Source organism: Bufo gargarizans, chromosome 6, assembly GCF_014858855.1.
Source record: "Bufo gargarizans isolate SCDJY-AF-19 chromosome 6, ASM1485885v1, whole genome shotgun sequence".
Lineage (NCBI taxonomy): Eukaryota > Metazoa > Chordata > Amphibia > Anura > Bufonidae > Bufo > Bufo gargarizans.
Window position 1 is genome coordinate 76,478,330 of NC_058085.1, and position 25,324 is coordinate 76,503,653.

A 25,324-nucleotide genomic window follows, 5' to 3' on the forward strand; every position below is an offset into this window, starting at 1 on the left:
CATTTTGGATAGAGACTCCATGTCCTCAGTGCTCGGTTTTTGCGGTAAGTCCATTACAACCATTTCCTCTTACTATTTGCTATTGTGCTCCGTGTCAGAGCCCTCACTGTGTCTCTCCTCCTTCACAGCTCGGATTGCATAAGCCTGTCGGACGACCAGGCAGGGCTCTCAAATCTGTGGCCGTTTGTTCAGGCCTCACCACTGCAGGGTTCATTCCCTGGGCTTTGGGGTGTCGCCCCGAAATTGCTGCTGCTACAGAGGTGTCAGACATACATCCTCTATTCCTGGGTGCTGCCCAGTGTAAAAATCCCAATTTACCCTGCTGGGGTTATAGGTACTGCTGGTACCATCTCTATATACTTTATACTACCCTGTGCCAGGGTGTTGTTGGACAATGGACCAGAACGCTGCACAGCTTCAGGCCATGATTAATGAGGCAGTTGCTGCCTCGATGGAGAAGGCTTTCTCCAGAATTATGACGGCGGCTGATGGGCCAGATGAACCTCGCTGAGGTACCGCAACAGGACTACGATTCCGAGGCTTCGGAGTCACAGGTTCGTGCCGACTCTCGGCCACAAAAACGCCATTGGAAAGGAGAGAAGGGCTCTGCTAATCCGGACAGGGGCAAGGCCCCCGCCAAGCGCGACAAACCGTCTCCTCTCGCTCCCTCGCCTGAACATCAATACTCCTCGGACGAGGAGGATAAGCTTTCTCCGTCCATGAATATTCTGGACTCGTGGCAGGCCGCGGACTCCGACGTTCCGGAGGACGCCTGGGGCTCAGATGAGGGCGCGTTTTCCGGTGACCAAAAGGGCACCTTTCTCGACACCGCCCAGCTACCCGACGACTCGGCGCCACCGCTGGAGGATGAGGAAACCATCCTGGACCCCTCCGGCCAACGTCTCTTCGATCCGAGAAACATCCGTCATCCACGTTCTGGGGACTGGACGCCTCCGGATCACCTCGCAAAGTTTATGCACCTATGGCTACGCAAACCTATGGACAAAACGGTTCGCAACCGTTTACGATCCGAATGCCCTCGCCCTCTGTTACCCGACTTCGTGGCGCAAACTCCGGAGTTCGACCAGATCATGACCACCTTTATGTCTAGGGGTGGTCGGGACCCTCGCAAAGGGGTTGAGAAGGCATTCCACGGCGTGCAGGATAAGCTGTTGGACTCCATTGGTCCACTTTCCCGCATTTTGTATTTGGCGGATGATGCCCTAGCGCGATCAGAGGAGTTTGACGCTAATATGGTTCGTGAATGGGCTCACGACATTAGAGAATGGGCTCAACGGTGCTTCTGCTTTGTAGGCAACGCCAACGTAGCCCTCTCTTCTGAGAGGAGGAAAGCAGCATTACTCCGTCTTGACGGAAAATTGGTGGAATTGGGCACCAAAGAACTAGGACCTCTGGCACAGGGCAAGCTATTTGGTGAGACTTTTCTGAAGGAGCTCAATAGACATGTGAATGTCTTTACCTCGCTTAACAAAGCACAGACCTCCATGAAGCGGGTCTTCCGAGCCAACTCCCAAAGGGGTGTTTTTGGAAGGGCTGGCCGCCACAGAGGCCGAGCAGCCAGCCGATTCTGGCCTTCGGGCCCCAGTTCTCAAAGGCCTCAACCGTTCTACCCAGAAACAGGCTATAGACAGCCTTTCTCCTTCACCAGAGGAGCCGACAGAGGTCGTGGATCACGTGCCCGGGGCAGGGCTCGCTTCAACTCCACCGGTAAGTCGTCACCTGTTGCAGGTACCTCTTCTCACTCATTCAGCAGGTCGTATTTCCCTTTGTTTTCAGAACTGGGCGGCTATATCGTCGGACGCCTGGATACTCCAGACGGTGCAGGGTTACGTCATAGACTTCGTGGGACGTCCAGACCAGTCGATCCTGCCACATCCTTTTCTCTGCTCCGCAGAGGACTACAGGTTGATAGCAAACGAGCTACTAGACCTCCACTCCAAGGGTGCGGTGGAGCCCGCACACGATCAGGGAGGCTTTTTCAGCAATCTTTTCTTGGTGAAGAAAAAGACCGGGGATTTCAGACCAGTCTTAAACTTAAAAAAGCTCAACTCCTACGTGCGATACAGGCACTTCAAGATGGAGGGCATACACCTTCTGAGGGACCTCCTTCGAGACGGAGATTGGTTCACGAGACTGGACCTCAAAGACAGCGTACTTGTCGGTACCGGTCCACTTGACCTGCCGACGTTTCCTCAGATTCCTGTGGCAAGGTCGGACCGTGGCAGTTCACGTGCCTCCCTTTCGGCCTCAGTTCAGCCCCGTGGTGTTTCACCAAGTTGCTGAAGCCTGTGGTCGCACATCTTCGTGCTCAAGGGATTCGGTGCATTATATACCTGGACGACCTGCTTCTGTTTTGCGACGACAGGTCCGGACTGACTCGGCACACACGTTTTACCGTCGACTTCCTGACCTCCCTAGGGTTCGTGGTGAACTTCTTGAAGTCGGAGTTGTCCCCGACTCAGACTGTCCAGTTTCTGGGATTCGAGATAGACTCCAGGTCCAGCACACTACGCTTACCAGCGACGAAGATCGCGGCTATCAAGAAGGAATTGCGCAGAGTCATCCGCTGCTTCTCCATTCCACTCCGTACTCTGGCTCGGATCGTAGGTCTACTATCCGCTTCCATTCAGGCCATTTTCCCGGGACCGCTCCACTACAGGGCGATGCAACGTCTGAAGACCTACTTTCTCCATCGGAATCCTTCCTACGATCAATCGATCCCGATAACGGAAGAGGTCAGGGAGGAATTCAGATGGTGGCTAGACAGCATGGAGGCTTGGAACGGCCGAGCCATCTTCGGGAGCTCTCCCGACGTCGTTTTGGAGTCGGACGCCAGCCTTTGGGGCTGGGGCGCGACGGGCGGAGGCAGATCAACAGGAGGCGCCTGGACCGCTCAAGAGAGTCCTTCTCCACATCAACTGCCTGGAACTGTTGGCGGGGTCGTTCGCTATCCGCAGTCTGGCGAAGGACAAGTCACATTGCTGTATTCTCTTGCGGATGGACAACATCTCGGCGGTCCGCTATATCAACCGCCTGGGCGGAGCCCGTTCCCGTCTACTGTCGGAGGTGACGAAGGAGATCTTCGACTTCTGCCTTCCCCGCAACATTTCACTCAAGGCGGAATACCTTCCGGGGGAGACGAATCTGACGGCAGACTGGTTCTCACGTCACTGGAGGGACAGCAGCGACTGGAGATTGGATCCTCAGGTCTTTCAACGACTCTCGGTCAGGAGGGGCCCCTTCCGACTGGACCTATTCGCTTCCCGCAACAACAGGCAGACTCCGGCCTACTTCAGCTGGCTACCGGATCCGGAGAGTTTAGCGGTGGACGCGTTTCTCCAACAGTGGCCAGCCAAGGGAGCGTACGCCTTTCCCCCTTTCAGCATGATCGCACGGACAATTCAATTCCTGAGGAATCAACGCATTTCTCTCCTGCTCGTCGCTCCGCTTTGGCGGAGTCAACCGTGGTTCCCGGACCTTCTGGAGCTCTCCTACATCGATCCGTTGCTTCTACCGTCTTTCCCGATGCTCCTCACGGACCCGAAAGGGAATCCGCATTCCCTGGTACTCGAGGGCCGTCTCCTTCTGGTGGCTTGGGCTCTTTCCGGGGAGCCTGGCAGACCAGCGATTTATCGCAGGCAGCTAGAGACCTCATATGGGACTCCTGGGCTCCTGGAACTAGAAGATGTTACTTATCAGCTTGGGATTCCTGGTCCTCTTGGTGCTGTGAACGGGACTTCGATCCATTTACGGCACCTGTGACCGCCATATTGAATTTTCTGTCACATTTGTTCTCTTTGGGCCGCTCCTATCGTTCTCTCAACGTGGTGCGCTCCGCTATTTCGGCGGCGCACGTTCCCTCTCTTGGTATCCCAATCGGTAGGGATCCACTTGTTTGCCGTTTACTTAGGGGTATAAGGTTGCAGAGACCTCCGGGCCCCAGATATTCTCGTCTCTGGGATGTGGCCTTGGTTCTTCAGTTTCTGAGAGATTGGCCGACTAATACCTCCCTCTCTCTAAGACAGCTGTCGGCCAAGTTGACTTTGTTACTTTGCCTCGTTTCCTTTCGTCGAGTTTCGGACGTACGGGCTTTCGACGTCGACGCCTTTTCGGTCTCTCCGGAGGGAGTTACCTTTCGGGTGTCTAGACGTACCAAGTCCAACTCTACGTCGGTCTTTTATCCCTTCTTTGCCTCAGAACCGCAACTTTGTGTCGTTTCTACCCTTACTCGGTACGTAGAGGTCACTTCCGCGCTTCGAGCTTCTGCCTCGGGACAGCTTTTGGTGTCCTACGTTCGGCCTCACGTTCCCGTCTCAACTACTACACTCGCCAGGTGGATACGGTGGCTTCTGTCTCTGGCGGGCGTGGACCCCTGTTTTGGGGCACATTCAGTTCGTGGGGCGGCTGCTTCCTCGGCCTTCTCGGCAGGCGCTTCTCTGACAGACATCCTACATTCGGCGGACTGGTCGAGGGAGTCTACCTTCAGGACATTCTACTTTCGTCCAAGCACGGGGGCGGCTATGTGTCTTGTGAATCAGCGTTAAAAAATGCAAAATATGAAGCCTCCTGTCATGTGGTAAAATTGAAGATTATGCTAGCGCTAGTGTACTTATAATCTTAATTTTAGTAATGACAGGAGGCGAGTATTTTCCCACCTCTTTCCCACCCTTGGTAAGTGCTCGTGGGTAAGTATATGGTTTCATTCCCTTTTGCGTTTTAGCAGCCAAGATCCTTTTAAGTGATGTCATTTACTGTCATTTTATGTGGGTCATGCCTGCATGCAGGTTCAGTTTCGGTTCCTAACCCATTTCACATTGTTTTTCAGTATAAATGCTTGAAGGTTTCCGGTCCAACTTCAGGGAGTTTCTTCGTGTCGATCGGACTTCGTCTCACGGAGATCTGAATGCGGACAGAAGGTCTTTTGATTCCGGTTACAGTTCATTCCGGATTTTCTTCATGCCTTACAGTTACAGGACAAGGAGTTCGTTCGGTGGTTCGTGGTTTAAGAGACATTGACTTTAGTTTGTCCAGTTTTTTCTGATGTCGCATGCGAAAGAGGAGGAGGAGTCTCACGGCTCAGAATATATTACCTCCTATTGCATTTTGATTGGTTACTGTTTTAACTGTTTCTTTACTGTTATGTGGAGTAAGTAAAGAGAGTTTAATGCAAAATACTCGCCTCCTGTCATTACTAAAATTAAGATTATAAGTACACTAGCGCTAGCATAATCTTCAATTTTCTTCAACTATATACCGCTACAAAGATTTTGTTCACCAAGAATCTACTAAGTGGACTGCAACTGTGTTGCTATATCTGACACTGCCACAAACACAAGGTAAATCCTGTTGTGTTCACTCTCCCCGGCCTGACAGGTTCAGGCAACTACCGGCTCGGCTCAGCTATACCAGCTTCCGTCAGGCCTGACGGCCCAGGCATCTGTGTCATAAACCAGCGATCGACTACCTGGCTGGACACGAGGGACGCTGAGCGAGCGGGTCTGATGGTCTGCTCCGCAAGGAACAAGTAAGTGGAGCCCCGCAGATGGGAGAAAGTGTGGTCACTATTTGTCAGACGACATTTAAAAACAGAGTCCCCCTTTTGGGAAACTACAACAAGGACAATCTTGAACCTTTGGTTCCAACTATTCGGCAAATTGGTAATTACAAACATGGACATTTGAGCGGTTCAATAGATTACCCCTTGCAGCCTAACTCCAGCCATTAGGTCTCATTCCTAGGAGTACTCCGGTTATTTAGGTTTGTGCGTGAGCTCCGCACTTATATACCTATATACACATTTGTTTATGTATGTATGCTGATACTGACACCAAGTCAGTTTATATTGATTTAGTATAATAAATTAATAAATTAATGCAAAAATACTGTGAGCCAGCCTATATTATTATTATTGAGGCTAAAATGTAGTCCAGCACTTCCTATGTATCAGCAACAGCTGGACCTATAGACCTACCTTGTCTGGCCAATGGACGGAACACTGCACGTGTCACAAGAGGCTTGTCAGGTCAGAGGTCAAGTAAGGTCAGGTCAGTGGATGACATCACAAGGGCCCTGACGGAACACTCAACAATGGGGCCGTGACATCACAATCAACAATGCATACCCCTTTTTTTATTTTTCTTTCACTACTTCTCCATTTACTCCTTATCAGTTTTTCTGCTTGGCGTGCTGGCACCAGGAATTGTGTGCGTAGAAAAGGCGTGACCAAAAGTGGTGGGCGGAGCTATGCAGCATGCTGGTGATTCCAGAGCGTAGGACGCACGTTTTCCCTGGTTTGTGAGAGAAAGAAGCCTCCCGGACTGTCTCTGCAGCTGGGGCCTGTAGCCTATCGCCTTCACAAGTGTTCTGCATTGGGGACCATCGGCCTGTAGGGCGAACCCTTTTCTGGTTATCGCTTCTAGGCCTTTTGGCAAAGATCAGATTTGTTCGGTTTGGTTCTTTGCTGAGAGGAATAGTCAGGGTCCTCCTTGCGGGGGACCCTGGGTGTTTCGGGAGTGACTGTGGGTGTATTTGCCTGCGAAATCTGAATCATAATAGCGTCTCGAGGTGTCGAGGACAGTATCCGGCTTTATGTCCAGCATGAGGAGGACCGGAAGAAGATTGGAGTTGACCAGATCGTCTTGGATGTGCTGAAGTTGACAAGTTTGAAGGTAGATGAGATATTGGCTCTACAAGTTTTTCCACAGCAAGGCATTTATGATATCATGTTTGTTTTTTCGAGTGTCTGCCAGCGGATGTATGTGGAACTGACTCAGCTTAAAGAGGAGAAGAGATCTGCAGTAGTGGAGAAGATTGTTTTGGAGCCATTATTCCAGCAGGGATCCAAGGTTGTAATCGTACATATGTACAATCCCAAGGTATCTGATGGTACTGTTACAGCCTTTCTAAATAACTATTGTGAAGATGTTCAATTTATGGGCCGGCTGAGGAACAAGCATGGCTTTTTGAATGGAAAGAGAAAATACTTAGTTAAATTTAAAATTTCTGGGAGTGCTAAAGAGGGCTTTAAATGTATCCCAGCTGTATTTTCAATTGGAGGAGAGAGGGGTTTCTGTTTCTGATGGGCAAATGAAGTTCTGTAGAAAATGCAATGTGTTTGGCCATGTGCAGGATGATTGCCCTGTGAAAGGGGAGGTTTGCAGAAACTGTGGTAAAACTGGTCACAAAATAATTGATTGCCAGGAAATAAGGGTTTGTGACTTGCGTGGTGATAGTAAGCACCTTGCAAAAAAATGTCCTATGTGGTTTGACAAACAAACAACTTATGCTGAGGTGGCAAGAGGGAGTGGGGTTGGTGGTAATACTTTGAGACAAAACACTGCTGCAGTGAGTGTGACTGATGAGGGGGAGGGGAACAGCACAGCAGGGGAGGAGTGGTCCGTAGTAGGAGGCAAAGCCAAGTCCCAGAGAGCACAGGGGAAGAGAAGTGATAAGGGGGCTGGAACCTCATCTGCAAAGGGGAGTGGCAACAGAAAGCAGGGAGTAGTTGTGGAACCTGCTAGAGCCTCTCCCTCAGTGTATGAGACAGTGTTTGGAGACCACTTCATCGCAGAGCCTGTGCTGGGGCCGGATTGTCAAAACCCTGTGGTGGGTGAAGGAGAAGAAATGGAGTATCAAGGGGAGAGTAGTGATGACGGAATAACTCCATTTCAAAAAGAAAGAGATGATGATGATGGAGGTAATAAGTCAATAGAGATGGATGGGACTGAGGTCCCAAACTCTAGTAAGAGGTTGAAGACAGGGGATGACTGGTCCGAAGTCATTGAGGATCCGGTCTCTCCTGGCCCTTTGATGATCTGCAGGGTTTCCGGGCCGGAGTCGCCTGATGTAAGTGCAGAGTTGTATAGAAAAGTAGGAGGATTAGAATTCCAACACTGAAATTACTATGGCTGGTAAAACCTTTATAATACTCATCATGAGTCTGGTGATTGCCTCTCTGAATGTAAGAAGCTTTGGTGCTGAATATAGAAGAATGGGGATTTTTGACTACCTTAAGGTCAGGTAAGTTAACGCCGACATAATTTGTCTGCAAGAATGTGCGATAAAGATTGCTCCAGACAAAAGTGATTGGACATTAAGGAAGTAGTGGGAATAAAAATGAGGGAGTAGGGATCCTAATTAAAAATAATAACATTTTAGTTCAGGCCTTTGAGATTATAGTTCCTGGTCGTTTAGTTTGTTTAACAATAGACTTTTTGGGGATTAGAAGTAGGATTTTTTGTGTTTATGCCCCTGCAGAAAAGCATTAGTTTAATATCTGATACGTCCCCTATCTGGGGACCATATATTAAATGGATTTTTCGAACAGGGAGATGGAAAAAGAGCTTGCTCTGTCCACTCCACACATTGACCTGGTATTGCAGTACCTCCAGGACCGATGCACCCTTTCTCATCCAGTATAAAAAAAACTGAATGAAATTGAGAGATGGATTGTAAGCATCCTTCCAGCAAGCAAGTGGAAAGTTGCTGTGTCCTGCCTCAGGAGTCTGCACTTCAGCTTCTCCTCTGTGAGGGCTGTGCTGCTTTCTGCATACCTGCTGCATCTAGCCTGTCAATCACCTAATTGCATCAGCTGTGTGTGGGTTTGTTCCAGCACCAAGCAACCCAGCCAGCCAGTCACCTCTCCTCACACCCCAAATCCAATTAAGACTGATGGCTTAATTGTTGGGTTAATTTGCTTATCACCTAAATGAAGTGTTTGGATATCACCTGAATGAAGTGTTTGGACCTCCACTCCACTCACCTTGGGTTTGATTTGGGCCTGTTGTGCACACCTGGGCGGGCTGCTGAGTTGTTCCTGGGAATTGACCCTTTTGCAGCAAGATGGCAGGATGTAACCAATTTGCTTTTCTAGTGCTTTAGTTAGTAAATAAGTAAAGTTTGTTTGCCTGTGTTTCCCTCTTGTGAATCTTTTGAACTGGATAACTTGGAGGCTAAAATGTAGTCCAGCACTTCCTATGTATCAGCAATAGCTGGACCTACTTTGTCTGGCCAATAGACGGAACACTGCACGTGTCACAAGAGGCTTGTCAGGTCAGTGGATGACATCACAAGGGCCCTGATGGAACACTCAACAATGGGGCCGTGACATCACAATCAACAATGCCCCCTTTTTTTTTTTTTCTACTTCTCCATTCACTCCTCATCAGTTTTTCTGTTTGGCGTGCTTTGGCACCAGGAATTGCGTGCGAAGAAAAGGCGTGCCCAAAAGTGGTGGGTGGAGCTATGCAGATACGAAAAACACGAAGTGGAGCATGCTGGTGATTCCAGAGCGTAGGACGCACGTTTTCCCTGGTTTGTGAGAGAAAGAAGCCTCCCGGATTGTCTCTGCAGCTGGTGCCTGTAGCCTATCGCCTTCACAAGTGTTCTGCATTGGGGACCATCGGCCTGTAGGGCGAACCCTTTTCTGGTTATCGCTTCTCGGCCTTTTGGCTACGATCAAGTTGGGTTTTCTCGGCTTGGTCGTGGTTGGAAGGAGTATTCGGGTCCTCCTTGCCGGGGGCCCTGGGATATCGTTCGAGTGCGATCGTGGTTGAGCGCTTCAGTGAGCCTACATAATTCAAAATGTCTTGAGGAGTCGAGGACACCGTGAGATTGGAGGTGGAAGAAGGATTTCGGCTGACGATCGGACTGGACCTGATTGTGGGGGAAAGTTTTGAAGAAACTCCCTTATTTAAAGGTAACGGATGTGTTGGCTCTGCAGGATTTTGCAAAACAAGGTATTTATGATCTTACCGTCTCTTCCGAGGGATTATGTCAGCGGATCTATATGGATGTAGTTAGGATGAAGGAGAAGAAAAGACCAGCTTTTCTTGAACATGTGAAGATCGTGCCATCATTTCAAATGGTAAAACAAGCTATTATAGTGCACATGTACAACCCTAAGGTGGATGATAATACTGTGCGTGTTTTTTTTGGCGAGATATTCTGATGAAGTGACTTTTGATAGAAGACTAACCAATAAGCATGGATACCTGAACGGAAAGAGAAGATTTTTTTAAGGTTTGAAAAAAATTGTGCGGTTCCTGCTGTTTTTTCTATTGGTGGAGAGAGGGGTTTTTGCTATTATTAAGGGCAATTGAAATATTGTAGAAACTGTTTTACCTATGGGCATTTGCAAGAGGAGTGTCCTTAGAAGGGAGAAATTTGTAGAAACTGTGGTAAATCTGGTCATTATGTGAAAGAGTGTAAGGAAAATACATTTTGTGATGTGTGTGGAAGTGGTGATCATCTGGCAAAAAAATATATGTATTTTAGTACCAGGCAATCCCAGGCTGATATTGTGGAGGATAAAAGGGGTAGAGGTGGGCAGAACAGGAATGGTGTTTCTTATGCTGATAAAGTTAAAGGTGGTACAAGTGTAATTGTGCAAAATACTGTAAGCATGGATGGTGAAGTGGAAGTGGGGAGCATGTTGTGATTCCAGAGGAGAAAATGGAGGAGGTAGCTGGTGGAAGTTTGGAGGGAAAAGCTGTTTTGGAGAGAAATTCAAAAAAAGGGGTGGGGCATAAAACTAAAAAAAGAAAGGAGGCGAGATCCCAGGAGGCCGTAGCTGCTATTAAGACTGTGCTGGGAGAAGTAATCTCTAGCAGTGAGGCAAATGAGTGTGAGGAGTGCCCGGATCATGTAGTTGGTGAAGGGGAGGAGATGGAATGCCAGGTGGAGAATGAGTCGGATGCTTTTTTAACTCCTGGGCAGAGAGTGGAGAGTGAGGACGAGTTGGAAGTGGAGGAAGGGTACTCTACTTCTGACTCAAAGCGTTGCAAAAGAGGAGAGGATGGGAGTTGGTCTGGAAATCAGAATGACCCTGTTGTTTCTGGTTTCTTTCAGGGGAGCAGGGATTCTGAACCAGGATCGCCTGATATAGGAAGCCTGTTGGAAAGAAGAGCATTGAGTCAGGCTTCCTTCAAGTAGTATCATGGCTGTGTGTAATTTTTATGTTTTACTAATGAGCTTGGTGGTTGCTACTCTCAATGTGCAAGGTATTGGTTCTAGCACTAGGAGGGCAGCCGTGTTTGACTCATTGGTGAATGTTACAGCAGATATATTTTGTTTACAGCAGTGTATGATTAGATCTGTACCTCATCAATCTGAATGGACTTTTGGTCAATCCTTTTGGTCGCCATGTACAGACAACAAGAATGAAGGTGTTGGAATTTTAATTAAAAATAATAGTATTAATGTTTTAGAATTTAAAGTTGTGGTGCCTGGGCGGTGTATTCTTTTAAGTTTGGAGTTTTTAGGACAGCGTTTTAGAGTTTTTAGTGTTTATGCGCCAGCTGATAAACAGGAACGTGTGTCTTTTTTAAAAGCTCTTAAACTTTTTATGCCTGGCAGAGATTTAACTATTATTTTAGGCGATCTTAATTGTATAAGAGAAGTGAAGATTGATGTGACTTCTGCATTGCTAAATGAAATGGTGAAAGACTTGCATTTCAGGGATGCTGGACTGATGGTTGATGGAGAGGCAAGATTTAAATATGTTGCAGATAGTGGGCGGTCCAAGTCAAGAATTGACTATATCTTGGTCTCTGAAGGGATGGAAGTGACCAGATGTGACCACATGATGACCAGCTTCTCAGACCATTCAATTGTGACTGCTGAGATATGTGTTGAGGGGGTTCTGTGTCTTTTGGTAGAGGTTATTGGAAACTCAACACCAGCTTGCTGCAAGAAGTTGAAGTGAAAGATGCTTTTAGAGAAATGTTTTTATATTGTGTTAGGCAGCAGAAGTGTTTTTTCTGTGTATTGGATTGGTGGGATTGGGCCAAGGTGAGGTTTGCTTTGTTTTTTAAACATATTTGTGTTAATAGGGCGCAAGAAAGAAAGAGGAAAGAAGAATTGTTAATTTCTAGACTTGAAGCACTGTATAAGCTGAGGAATTTTGGTTTGGAGGTGGATAATGAGATTAAGGAAATAAAAGAGGAGAGGAAAAAAGAATTGGTGGAGAAAGGTAAAAATATTGTGTATAAAGCAAAAGTACAGCATTTGGAAGAGGATGAGAAATGTTCTAGGTATTTTTTTAAAAAGAGTTTTAAAGCTAAAGGTGTTTTTAAGTCTGTTTTAACTCCTGACGGTGAAGTGGTTGGTGAAGCAATGATCAAAAATATTTGTGGTTTTTATGAGGCACTTTTTAATAACATGAGCCAGGCTACAGATGTTGAAATTAAAGATTACTGTGATGCTTTATCTGATGATATCCCAAGGGAGAAAAAAGCTTTATTGATTGAAGATGTTAATGAGGAGGAGGTCAGAATTGCTGTGGAGAGGATGGCGAAAGGAAAGACTCCCGGCAGAATTTTATTGTTTTTATTGGGATATTATAGGGAAAGAAGAGTCGGGTGATACAGTTTGTTTTTAATAATGGTTTTATTTCCTCTTCAAAGAAAAAAGGCATCGTTACTCTGATTCATAAGAAAGGAGATGAGAAAGATATAAAAAATTGGCGTCCTATAACATTACTAAACAGTGATTATAAAATTATAGCCAAAATTATTGCTAGTAGACTCAGAGATGTTATTTCCTATATGGTGGGTGAATACCAGGTCTGTGCTGTTCCAGGTAGGAGAATTTCTGATAATTTGATTTTAATACGAGATATTATTTATTATGGTGGTTTTAACGATATTCCCTTATTTTTTGAAACCACAGCTTTCGAAAAAGCGTATGATAAGGTATCACATAAGCTTTTATTTAGCATATTGGAGAAGATGGGGGTCCCTTTGAAAATTTTAAATGTGATTAAAGGTATCTACCAGGATGTTTTTAATCATATTTTAGTAAATGGGAAGATATGTACAGCAATAGATGTAAAGTCTGGAGTAAGACAGGGATGCCCTCTCTCCCCAATTCTTTTTATTTGTGCAACGGAACCGCTTTTAAAATCTATCCAAAAAGACAAGTGTATTAATGTTTTTTTTATACCCGGAGGTTCAGGGAAAAAGGTTAAAGCCTTCGGGTATATGGACGATGCTGTGTTTGCATGCCAAAGCCAAGCGGACCTGAACAGAATTAATTTGCACATAAGGATTTTTTGCAGCATGGCAGGCATGAGTATTAATTGGAGTAAATGTCAATTTGTAAATTACGGGAAACAGATGGATGTCAAAGTTAATGGAATACCAAAAAAAGAGGATGCACAAATATTGGGCATAGTTTTTGAAAAAGATAACAAAAGTTTTAAGAGCCATGCAGCATTAGAAAAGAAGGTGGAGAAGAAGTAGAATCTTTGGAAGCTTAGGCGTTTATCTCTAAAAGGAAAAATTTTAATAATTAAATCTGTAATTTTACCTCTCCTTTTATATACATCAATTATTTTACCACCGGGGAAGCTGTGGCTCAGAAGGATGACGAGAAGACTGTTTGTGTTTTTTTGGGGACCTAAGATGGAGAAGGTAAGAAGGACGATGGTGATGAGTAGGACTGAGCTTGGTGGGTATGACTTTCCTAATATAGAATTTTTTATTCGGATGCATTATTTTTTATTGATTTTTAAAATGTTAAAGTGCTGCTATGTGTAGGTATCTAGCAGGATGGATATTGATAAAGTGGAGCTGGTGTGAAAAAGAACTGAGTAAACCAAGGGTGTTTGTGATTCCAAAGTTTTATGTGGTACTCAGGACTTTTTATGATCAATACGGTTTAAGCACACTAAGTAAGACTGAGAAAAGTGAGATTATTAAAGCTGGTAGAAAAAATGAAATACAATGTGATGTTCCATTCTGTAATACCACACAGGCAGCAAAAGTATGGAAATTTTTTAACGTTTTAGGTCTTTCATATAAACAAAAGGATGTTGCATGGCTCTGTTTTCATGGGTGCCTCCCAACCAGATCCTTTTAGAATTCTAGAGGATTGAGAGTAACAGAGAGATGCCCTAGGAAAGGTTGTGGAGGCATCGAAGATATTAATTATGTGATTTGGGACTGTTTTTACGTTAAAGAAGTTTTTTATATTTTAAAGGAGTTTTTTATTGCACTTACGGGTTGGAGGAATTTTAGTTATGAAAAGGTTTTTATTGGTCAAGATTTTAAAATGTTATCAAGCTCACAAATCTGTTGGTTATTGTTCTCAGTTTTAAAAGAAGTTTTGTGGGACACTAGGAACCTTGTGGTTTTTAAAAATGTGATTTTATCTCCAAAGGAATGTTCTGAAGTATTTTTATCCAGGATTTTTACGATTTTCTTCTTCAAGGATTGGAGAACTTGAAGCTGAGAAAATATGGAAGGTATCCTCCTGGAAAGTGTACGTGAGTAAATCTTGACTATTTTTATTTTCTTGGTTTTTTTGTGATTGTTAGGTTCCTGTGATGTTTTATAGACATCATTAGGTCTGAGTCACTGGGAAGTGAACTGATTTGACCAATTGATGTCTATTTACTGAGGAAAAAAATAAATCTGTTCTTATCAGTTTAATATCTGATACATCCCCTATCTGGGGACCATATATTAAATGGATTTTTCGAACAGGGAGATGGAAAAAGAGCTTGCTCTGTCCACTCCACGCATTGACCTGGTATTGCAGTACCACTCACCTTGGGTTTGATTTGGGCCTGTTGTGCACACCTGGGCGGGCTGCTGAGTTGTTCCTGGGAATTGACCCTTTTGTAGCAAGTTGGCAGGTTGTAACCAATTTGCTTTTCTAGTGCTTTAGTTAGTAGATAAGTAAAGTTTGTTTGCCTGTGTCTACCTCTTGTGAATCTTTTGAACTGGATAACTTGGAGGCTAAAATGTAGTCCAGCACTTCCTATGTATCAGCAATAGCTGGACCTACCTTATCTGGCCAATGGACGGAACACTGCACGTGTCACAAGAGGCTTGTCAGGTCAGAGGTCAAGTAAGGTCAGGTCAGTGGATGACATCACAAGGGTCCTGACATCACAATCAACAATGCCCCTTTTTTTTTTTCCTTTCTTCCTTCACTACTTCTCCATTCACTCCTCATCAGTTTTTCTGCTTGGCGTGCTTTGGCACCAGGAATTGCGTGCAAAGAAAAGGCGTGACCAAAAGTGGTGGGCGGAGCTATGCAGATACGAAAAACACGAAGTGGAGCATGCTGGTGATTCCAGAGCGTAGGACGCACGTTTTCCCTGGTTTGTGAGAGAAAGAAGCCTTCCGGACTGTCTCTGCAGCTGGGGCCTGTAGCCTATCGCCTTCACAAGTGTTCTGCATTGGGGACCATCGGCCTATAGGGTGAACCCTTTTCTGGTTATCGCTTCTCGGCCTTTTGGCTACGATCAAGGCATGCCCGGACGTAGCTGAGAGTCTAGGAAGGAAGGCGATCGAGATGGCAGTGTCGAAAGCATCCCTACGGTTCGCTGAACCGGGAGAGACCCGTGTGAAGAACACTTTTCGTATTGAAGTCGTGGAAGAGAAGAAGAAGGATGTGGATCTGGAGTTCTTTGTCAAGAAAGTCCTGCTTGGAGCTCTGAGGATTGATCGTGAGGATATTCTATGTCTGAAAGACCCTCGGCCTGGACTTTTTTACTTTACCATAACAGGTTCTGGTGCCTGCGACCAAATAGTAGAAACAGTATGTCTGCATGGGGATAAGGAAGATTTACAAGGACTGAGTTTTGTGTTTTTGTACTCCGCTGAGGACGTTCCGGTGGTAGTCTCCATGTATGATCCTCATGTAAGTGAATTTGATATCGCAATGTTCTTGGAGAAATACTGCAAGACTGTAAAGCAGGCTCATAAAGTATATAATCATTTGGGACTCTGGACTGGTAAATACAGATTCCTTGTTTCCTTCATGGAAGATTTATCGTGTGTTGGGGGTTTGTGTCGCCCTCCTGCAGTCTTTCATATTGGACGGAATCGTGGCTATTTTGGTCTATCCAGGAATGACATACTACTGCAGAAAGTGTCAAACTTATGGACACACACAAGAGAATTGCAAGGAGAGTCCAGTTTGTCGAAAATGTAATCAGCAAGGTCATGTGGCAGCTGACTGCAAAGAGGCCATTATTTGCAACATGTGCAATGATCCGGGACATTTTTTCAAGGCGTGCCCTAAGCGTTCTTGGGCTAATATAGTGTCCACAAAAAGACCTGTGGTTGAGGACATGGAAACTGCTGGGCCGTCAACTACAAGGGGTGCTGATGCCAGTGCTCCTGAAAGAAGAAAGTCTGTTTCTAAATCATCTGATAAAACTACAACTGCTGCAGTTAATAAAGAGCCTGCGGAGTCTACGGCTGTTCCTGATGAAAAGGTTCCAGATAAAGCAAAACCTCCTGTCCGGCCTGGGGAACCTGAAGCTGAAATGGGGGGTCCCTGGGTTGGGTAAAAGAGGTGAAGATGCCATGGAATTAGAAGAACAGCATGAAAGGAAACAAGATGAGGAGTCTCCTCTGAGAGTTAAAGCTATGAGGGGCTTTTCAAGGGCGAGTGCGGATGAAAGTGATTCGCAGATACCTCCGTCAGATCCGAGGAATATTCGGTGGGATTCATCTGGTAAAGGTATGACATCCGTGCCTGATAGCGAAGGATGACCCTGAAGATATTTATCTCCTCGTTGAATGTGAGGAGCCTAAAGGGTCCAGAAAGAAGGGCTGCTTTATTTGCGTACCTATCCAATGTCTGTGTTGAGATTTTATTCTGCAGGAATGTGCGATTGACTTTGATCCAGATTATTCGTTCCTCAGATCTGATTGGACTTGCGGACCCTCTGTCTGGTCAGGAGGTAATGAGAACAGATCATCAGGTATTGGAGTATTGTTTAAAACTCATGATTATGATATTATGTCTTTTGTTGAAATTGTTCCAGGCAGAGCCTTGTTGATAAGAGTTAAGTTAAATAATATTGAGTTTAGACTCCTAAATATATATGCATCTTCTGACAAGGGCGAAAGAGAGGACTTGTTCAATAAAATACAGTATTATTTACCTGGATCTTCGTCATTGATCATGGCGGGGGACTTTAACTGTGTATTACCTGAAGAAGCAAGATTTGGGAGCACCACTGCAAGAAAGGAAAAGACAGAGAAACAATTAAGTGATTTGGTTGTGGACTTTAGTATGAAAGATGTATGGAAAGGTATCCACAGCAATGATCCGGGGTATACCTGGGAGAATGCACTATACAAATCAAGGATAGACTTTGTTTTTGTTTTGAATAGTATACAGTATGAAAATGTAAAACTTGAGTCAAACATATTTTCAGATCATAAAATGTTAATTGTGAGTATAAATTTGCCTGGGTTGTGCAAAGCAAAGGGGTTTTGGAAGTTGAATACCTCCCTCTTAGAGGATGACAAGGTTAAGAGGGATTTTGTTGTTTTGTTCAAAAAACTGCAAGGTAGAAAAGAAGATTTCCTTTCAATATTAGAATGGTGGGAATGTTGCATGGTTGAGGTTAAAAAATTATTTATTAAAATTGGAGTCCAAAAAGCTAGAAAGAAACAAAAATGGTTCAAAGATTTAAACATTAAGCTTCAGGCCTATCTTAAACTCAGGGAAGCCGTTATTGACATGGATGACTTAATAGCTGAACTAAAAAACAAAATACAGGAGACTATTGATGAGAAGGGTAAAGAAATTATTTATAACTCTAAAATAGAGCACATGGAAAAAGGTGAAAAATGTACGCGGTTCTTTTTTAAAAAGGTGGTAGAGAGGAAAACACCGGTGTATAAACTGGAAGGTGAAAAAAACCAATGAAGGTATGCTTAATGAAGCAAGGAGATTCTATCAGGTGCTTTTCATTGATAAACTAATTGATACTTCCTTTACAGGTGATGTGTTGAGTGTCTTGGAAAATAAGTTAGATAGGAGGGATCAGGAGGTGCTTTGTAAAGAACTAGAGCCAAATGAGGTTAAAGTGGCTTTAGACAGTTTTTCTGGCTATAAATCGGCTGGTTCAGATGGGCTCCCAATAGAGTTTTATAGAGTGTTCTATGATATTCTTAAAGAAGACTTATTTGCAATATTTAAAGAAGCCTTTAGTTGTGACTTGTTACCGGTATCTTGGAGAAGTGGGATAGTGTCTCTAATCCCAAAAAAAGGTGATCTAAAAAAATTTGAGAATTGGAGGCCGATCACGCTGCTGAATATAGACTATAAAACTATAGCAAAAATAATAGTAAATCGTCTAAAGCCTGTTTTGCATAAAATAATTTAGATGGATCAAGTATGCAGCGTGCCTGGTCGAAGCGTGAATGAACTACTAAATGTCATTAGAGATATTATATGGTATCACCAAGATAGGGGTCAAAATTTAGCTATACTTTCTCTCGACTTTCAGAAAGCATATGATCGAGTGTCACATACATACCTGTGGATGGTGTTTAAAGAGTTGGGATTGCCAGAGTCGCTCATTCAAAAGATTATTTTACTGTACAAAGGTTCTGTTAGTAGGATATTAGTTAATGGAGCACTATCAGAGGAAGTTGTCTTGAGGTCAGGGGTTAAGCAGGGTTGCCCCTTGTCGCCTATATTGTTTATATGTTCAATTGAGCCATTACTTGCATCTCTGCGCAGGGATAAGGTGGTTAGAGGTGTTCCAGTGCCAGGTAGTAGTATTAGATTTAAAACCTGTGGCTATATGGACGATGTCACGATTTTTTGTGAAGATTCAAGATCCCTGGAGAGAGCTGTTAGAATCAAAGAATTATTTTGTGAAGGCTCAGCCTTTAAGTTAAACTTACTTAAGTGTGAATGTTTCTGTATTGGTGAGGGGAAAGAGATCAGAGTTCCTAACCTAACCTATTTTTGATAAAGTAAATGAAGGTAATGAGAGTTGGGAGATAGTCAAAGAAAAAGTGCAAAAAAAGATAAACTTTTGGTCCATGAGGAAACTTACTCTAGAAGGTAAGGTGCTAATTATTAAGTCTGTGTTAATTCCAATTTTGTTATACTTGAGCGCAGTTTTTCCTCCTAAGGATTTAATTTGTAAACAAATTCAAAGGAAATTTTATGAGTTCATATGGGGATCTAAAGCTGAAAAGTTGAAAAGGGAATACTTGTATAAAGCAGCAGGAAATGGAGGAAAGCAAGTTCCGAATATTAAAAAATGTCTTTACCTTAGATTTTTTTAGTATGTGTATTAAGGGTATTTCTTTAAATAATAAGTGGTCTTTTTTTCTTAGATATGCTGCAGGGCATGTGTTTCGAAGAAGAGGGTGGTTACGTATCCCTCTTACTACGCCTGTAATACTAGTGCCACCTAAACAATATGTAACTTTGGAAAAATGTATAAGCTTAACAATATAGGTATTGCAGTGTTAAAAGATCTGCGAAAGCTATCGGGTTTTTTAGGGAAAAAAGACCAAGTGTGCAGTATATCAAACTTTACTTCTACTCGATGTTTGCAAATATGGAAGATGGTGAATAAAACATATCTATTAAATGAACACAAGGACCTATCTTGGATGATAGTACACAAATTCCTTCCTGTCAGAGACTTTCAGTATAGGAGAGGTATGAGTCAAGTATCTGTTTGCCCAAGAGCAGGGTGTGGTAGCGATGAGGTAATTCTGCACTTATTCTGGAACTGTGCTTATGCAAGATCATTTTGGAGAGATATTGGTTCTTTATTAAAGTTTGTTACAGGGTTAAATTTTTTAGACCATGAAGTTGTTTTGTATGGTAAGAATAATAGCCTTGCAAAAGAAAAAGAAAGAATATTATGGATTCTAATTAATTGTGCCAAAAGTGTGCTTTGGAAAGAAAAGTGAGAAATATCCTTGTTTTCAAAAAAGATTGTATAGATGGGAAAAATTGTGTTAAGTTGTTCTTAAGTGAAATTTATATGTACTATTTGCTTGATAAGAAAAAGTTTGGTATTAAGAAAGCTTGTAGTATGTGGAATATTCATCTGTGGAATATGATTGTTTGATTTATTGTATTGCTTAAGTTTTCTAAAAAAACATAAAAAAAATCTGTTCTTATCAGTCCGGTCGAGCCTGGCTCCTGGATTGTAAACTCTATCCGTACAGGGCATACCTGAGGGCTTGCAGTACGGTATGGAGGAGAGCAGTGAACCACACAGCATCCCTAGCGTGTACGGCTTGGGTTTTAAGGTACCCTTGCTAGGTGACTAAGGGCTCTGCTGGATCGAAGCCAGAGGGCTGAGTTGTTTGGAAGCCCGAAGCGCAATAGTGCCCCAGGAGTAGTGACCCTGGGGTGCCGGAACTCACAGAGGGTGGGATCCCTTTGAGTGATGGCACATTTGCACGCACTTCCCTTTCTCACATTTTAGCACAACACTCTTCTTGGCTCGGCTTCGGCCCTGACAAGAGAGAAATTTTAATATTTCCGTCCGAATGTCCGGGCCTTAATGGCACTCATTCACTTATTTATATTTATGCTCACTGTGTGCACTTTTACACGTTTGTTTGTTCAGGATTTTCAGGGTTGTGGCGCCCTTACGGGTACCCCCTCCTTGAGGTCTGGGTGTGTGTGTGTGGCCATATTGGTTCCTCACCCCCCTGCCAAACCCCTTGGGCTCTCCCTCCGGGGAGAGTCCAGACCTTTGTAGAGCTCCTGGCTGACGCCCTGGGTGGCAGCCTAGGCGAAAGCCGGGAGCATAGATGGGCATACCCTCGGCTTCGGCTGAGGGTTGCCACTTGTCTCTGTCCCTTGCAGGAGCTTAACGGCCCCGGAGGGATTGGGAATGGTTTGTGGGGGGCTCTTCTCTTCGGAGAGGGCCTGCGATAGACCGCGACCTGAGCACGATTTTTGTGTGGCACGCTGCACGATTTTGTTGCACGGGTGTAGAAAGCACGCTTTTCGGGCTTAAGAAAATAAAAATTAAAAATTCTATTGGGAGAAATCCCGAAAATTGGGAAAGACGATGTGCTTGCTATGATGGATTATCCAAAAAGAGGGTGTCACAACGTCGTTCTACATAGTGATGAGCTGTATTCAAGTTTCCTATGGAGATGGGAGGAGTAAAGACTCACTTCCAGAGTAACGTAAAAATTATTGTTGTAAATATGTACTCCCCATATATCGAGGAAGACAAGATTATTGTTTTTTTAAATAACTCTTGTGATCAAGTAGTCTCTTTGGGGAAGATCTACAACCAATACGGTTATTGGACTTCCAAGTGGAGGTTTAATGTTTCCTTAAAAGAAGTAGAAAAAGGAACAGGAAAGTTCATTTTTCCAGATGCAAGATTTAAAATTGGACGAGTGACTGGGGATTTATTCTATAATGGAATGATGAGTTTCTGCACAAGATGTAAGATGCACGGACATAGAAAAGAAGCTTGCAAAAAAGAGTTATGTGTATTATGTGGAAAAGAAGATCATAGGCCTGGAGAGTGCAAAACTCCCAGGTTGTGTTTCCTCTACAAAGAAAGTGGACATTTTGCCCGCAACTGTCAGAAGAAGAAAAAAAGAGTATAAAACAGAAGGGAAAGAGAAAGAAAAAGAAAAGAAGGAAGAAGGAAGAAGAAACCAGTCAAGAAGGATCCAGTCGAGAGGGAACCAGCCAAGAAGAAAATAAAAAAGTACTAGAGGAAATGGGGTTAGATATATCAGCCTCTGAACATGAAAATAAGATGGAGGAGGAAATAACATTAGAAAAAATAATGAAATCTGCAGAATTGGAAAAGGAAAGGAAAGTTCTGGATACAGAATATACTGCAGAAGAGAGAGTTAAGGTACGAAATATCGTCATAGCAAATTATGCAAAAGAAACAGAGATTTTCAAATCTAATTATCAAGTGCATCCTTGGCTAGAAAAGGCCTTAAAAGAAAAAAATCGATAGTATGGAGGAATATCAGGCATGGAGGCTAAAAAGTACTCCAGCACTTCCTATGTATCAGCAACAGCTGGACCTACCTTGTCTGGCCAATGGACGGAACACTGCACGTGTCACAAGAGGCTTGTCAGGTCAGAGGTCAAGTAAGGTCAGGTCAGTGGATGACATCACAAGGGCCCTGATGGAACACTCAACAATGGGGCCGTGACATCACAATTAGGGATGAGCGAACCCGAACTGTATAGTTCAGGGTTCGTACCGAATTTTGGGGTGTCCGTGAAACGGACCCGAACCCGAACATTTTCGTAAAAGTCTGGGTTCGGGTTCAGTGTTCATCGCTTTCATGGCGCTTTTTGAAAGGCTGCAAAGCAGCCAATCAACAAGAGTCATACTACTTGCCCCAAGAGGCAGTTACAGCCATGCCTACTATTGGCATGGCTGTGATTGGCCAGTGCAGCATGTGACCCAGCCTCTATTTAAGCTGGAGTCACGTAGCGCCGCACGTCACTCTGCTCTGATCAGTGTAGGGAGAGGTTACAGCTGCGACTGTTAGGGTGAGATTAGGCAGTGATTAACTCCTCAAAAACACTTAATTCAGTGATCGATCTACAGCTGTGGATCATTGAACTGCTGCTATTTAATTGCTCACGGTTTTTAGGCTGCCCAGAGCGATTTTCAATCACTTTTTTCTGGGGTGATCGGCGGCCATTTTGTGTCTTGTGGTGCGCCAGCACAAGCTGCCACCAAGTCCATTTAACCATCAATAGTGTGGTTATTTTTTTGCTATATCCTACATCAGGGGCTTGACTGGGCTTGCTATTTTATTGAGGGGTGAAATACAATTGCCAAAATAGCAGTACCCTAAATCTGGTGTTTCAGCTGTGGCCAGCCAATTGTAATACTGTCTACTGTCTGGCAAAGGATATATTTTTGTTCTGGGTTGAAATACAATTCCCAACTAAGCAATTCCCTAAATCAGTGGTTTCTGCTGTATCAGGCCTACTTTAAATCTATCCATAAAAGGGTATATTAGATTATAGGTGCGGATAGGGTCATCCTCAATAACTTCACACGCTACCGTGCATTTCCAAGTTTAATTCTGTCCGCAAACGTATATCTGTCACCCAGCGCCTAAATAATAGGCCTCAAATTTATATTCAGCTAAATCTGTGTTTATTGCTGAGGCTGGTCAATTCATTTAGTGTCCGCCAAAGCACAGTTTTTGTTCTGGGTTGAAATACAATTCACAACTTAGCAATTCCCTAAATCAGTGGTTTCTGCTGTATCAGGCCTACTTTAAATCTATCCATAAAAGGGTATATTAGATTGAAGGTGCGGATAGGGTCATTCTCAATAACTTCACATGCTACCGTGCATTTCCAAGTCTAATTCTGTCCGTAAACGTATACCTGTCATCCAGCGCCTAAATACTACGCCTACAATTTATATTCAGCTAAATCTGTTGTTACTGCTGTGCCTGTATTAGTGTAATATGGTACCTAAATAGATAGCCAGATAGGTGTCTGTAAAAAAAAAGGCCTGAATTTGAATTCAATACATTGGGCCAAATAATTTTTTTCTTATTGTGGTGAACGGTAACAATGAGGAAAACATCTAGTAAGGGACGCGGACGCGGACTTGGGCGTGGTGGTGTTAGTGGACCCTCTGGTGCTGGGAGAGGACGTGGCCGTCCTGCCACAGCCACACGTCCTAGTGTACCAACTACCTCAGGTCCCAGTAGCCGCCAGAATTTACAGCGATATTTGGTGGGGCCCAATGCCGTTCTAAGGATGGTAGGGCCTGAGCAGGTACAGGCATTAGTCAATTGGGTGGCCGACAGTGGATCCAGCACGTTCACATTATCTCCCACCCAGTCTTCTGCAGAAAGCGTACAGATGGCGCCTGAAAACCAAGCCCATCAGTCTGTCACATCACCCCCATGCATATCAGGGAAACTGTCTGAGCCTCAAGTTATGCAGCAGTCTCTTATGCTGTTTGAAGACTCCGCTGGCAGGGTTTCCCAAGGGCATCCACCTAGCCCTTCCCCAGCGGTGGAAGACATAGAATGCACTGACGCACAACCACTTATGTTTCCTGATGATGAGGACATGGGAATACCACCTCAGCATGTCTCTGATGATGACGAAACACAGGTGCCAACTGCTGCGTCTTTCTGCAGTGTGCAGACTGAACAGGAGGTCAGGGAGGAAGACTGGGTGGAAGACGATGCAGGGGACGATGAGGTCCTAGACCCCACATGGAATGAAGGTCGTGCCACTGACTTTCACAGTTCGGAGGAAGAGGCAGTGGTGAGACCGAGCCAACAGCGTAGCAAAAGAGGGAGCAGTGGGCAAAAGCAGAACACCCGCCGCCAAGAGACTCCGCCTGCTACTGATCGCCGCCATCTGGGACCGAGCACCCCAAAGGCAGCTTCAAGGAGTTCCCTGGCATGGCACTTCTTAAAACAGTGTGCTGACGACAAGACCCGAGTGGTTTGCACGCTGTGCCAGAGCCAAAAGTGAGGCATTAACGTTCTGAACCTTATCACAACCTGCATGACCAGGCACCTGCATGAAAAGCATGAACTGCAGTGGAGTAAACACCTTAAAAACAAGGAACTCACTCAGGCTCCCCCTGCTACCTTTTCTGCTGCTGCCGCCTCGGCCTCTTCCTCCGCCTCTGGAGGAACGTTGGCACCTGCCGCCCAGCAAACAGGGGATGTACCACCAACATTCATAAGTACTTGAGGAGGTCAGATCAAGCTGTATCTGCCTTCTTGATTATCCAGAATACAATTGTCACTCAGGAGGAATAATCTTAAAACATAACATTTAATGTCTAAATTTCTAAAATCCTTGATACAATGTGCGAAAAAGAAAATTAAATATAGTGAGATGAACACGGTGCAGGGCCCTCAATGGCTATGGCCCATGGTCATCTCAGTATATTGATAAATTAAATTAAAGTGCACGGCGGCACTTAGAGGGTAAACCAGTGTGTCCTACCGGTACCCAGGATAGGTTGTCAGTTGCTTCAACACACGATGATCCAGTAAACGTTCTTCCTGTATAGATGGTCGGATGAACCAATAGGGAGATAGCAACCGGCTGACAGTTTACCACATGTGTGTAGGGTCCCTAAGGAAATCCTATGGCTGTCTAGCCAATACCCTAGAAACTAGAAATGTGATAGCAACCTGACCACAGGGCACTCGTCCTTGAAAGGACGACCCTGTCCGGAACCTTTCCCTGATTCTATAAACTATATGTCCCTAATTTATGCATGAGCATAGTCCCTACACGCATGTTTCACTGCCAGGACATTAGGCAGTTCATCAGGAGAGATGATATAATAGTGAAACAGGTCAATCGCAGATAGAGTGGAAAAAACCTGATGACCAGAGATGACACAGTCAGTCAAAGTGGTCAGTAGGTGCACGAGGATAATCGGCTCCTATGTGGGCTACCCCATAGATGGAGGGGTTTAGGAGTAATGCAGTAAACCGATGTGTGTAGCTGCATATGGGACGCCAACTAACCTGGCGTTCGTTCCTAGTTTAAATAGCCCAGTTCCCGC

General features: G+C 44.5%; 1 non-coding gene and 1 pseudogene across 1 annotated transcript; both read left to right on the plus strand.

Moving 5' to 3' along the window:
* The first annotated feature begins 8,252 nt into the window (after positions 1–8,252).
* On the plus strand, positions 8,253–8,427 carry LOC122942832 (annotated as a pseudogene).
* Positions 8,428–14,406: 5,979 nt separating this feature from the next.
* Positions 14,407–14,593, plus strand: LOC122942827. The gene has a single exon (XR_006390735.1). It is a non-coding gene; the product is annotated as a U2 spliceosomal RNA (small nuclear RNA).
* The last annotated feature ends 10,731 nt before the right edge of the window (positions 14,594–25,324 follow it).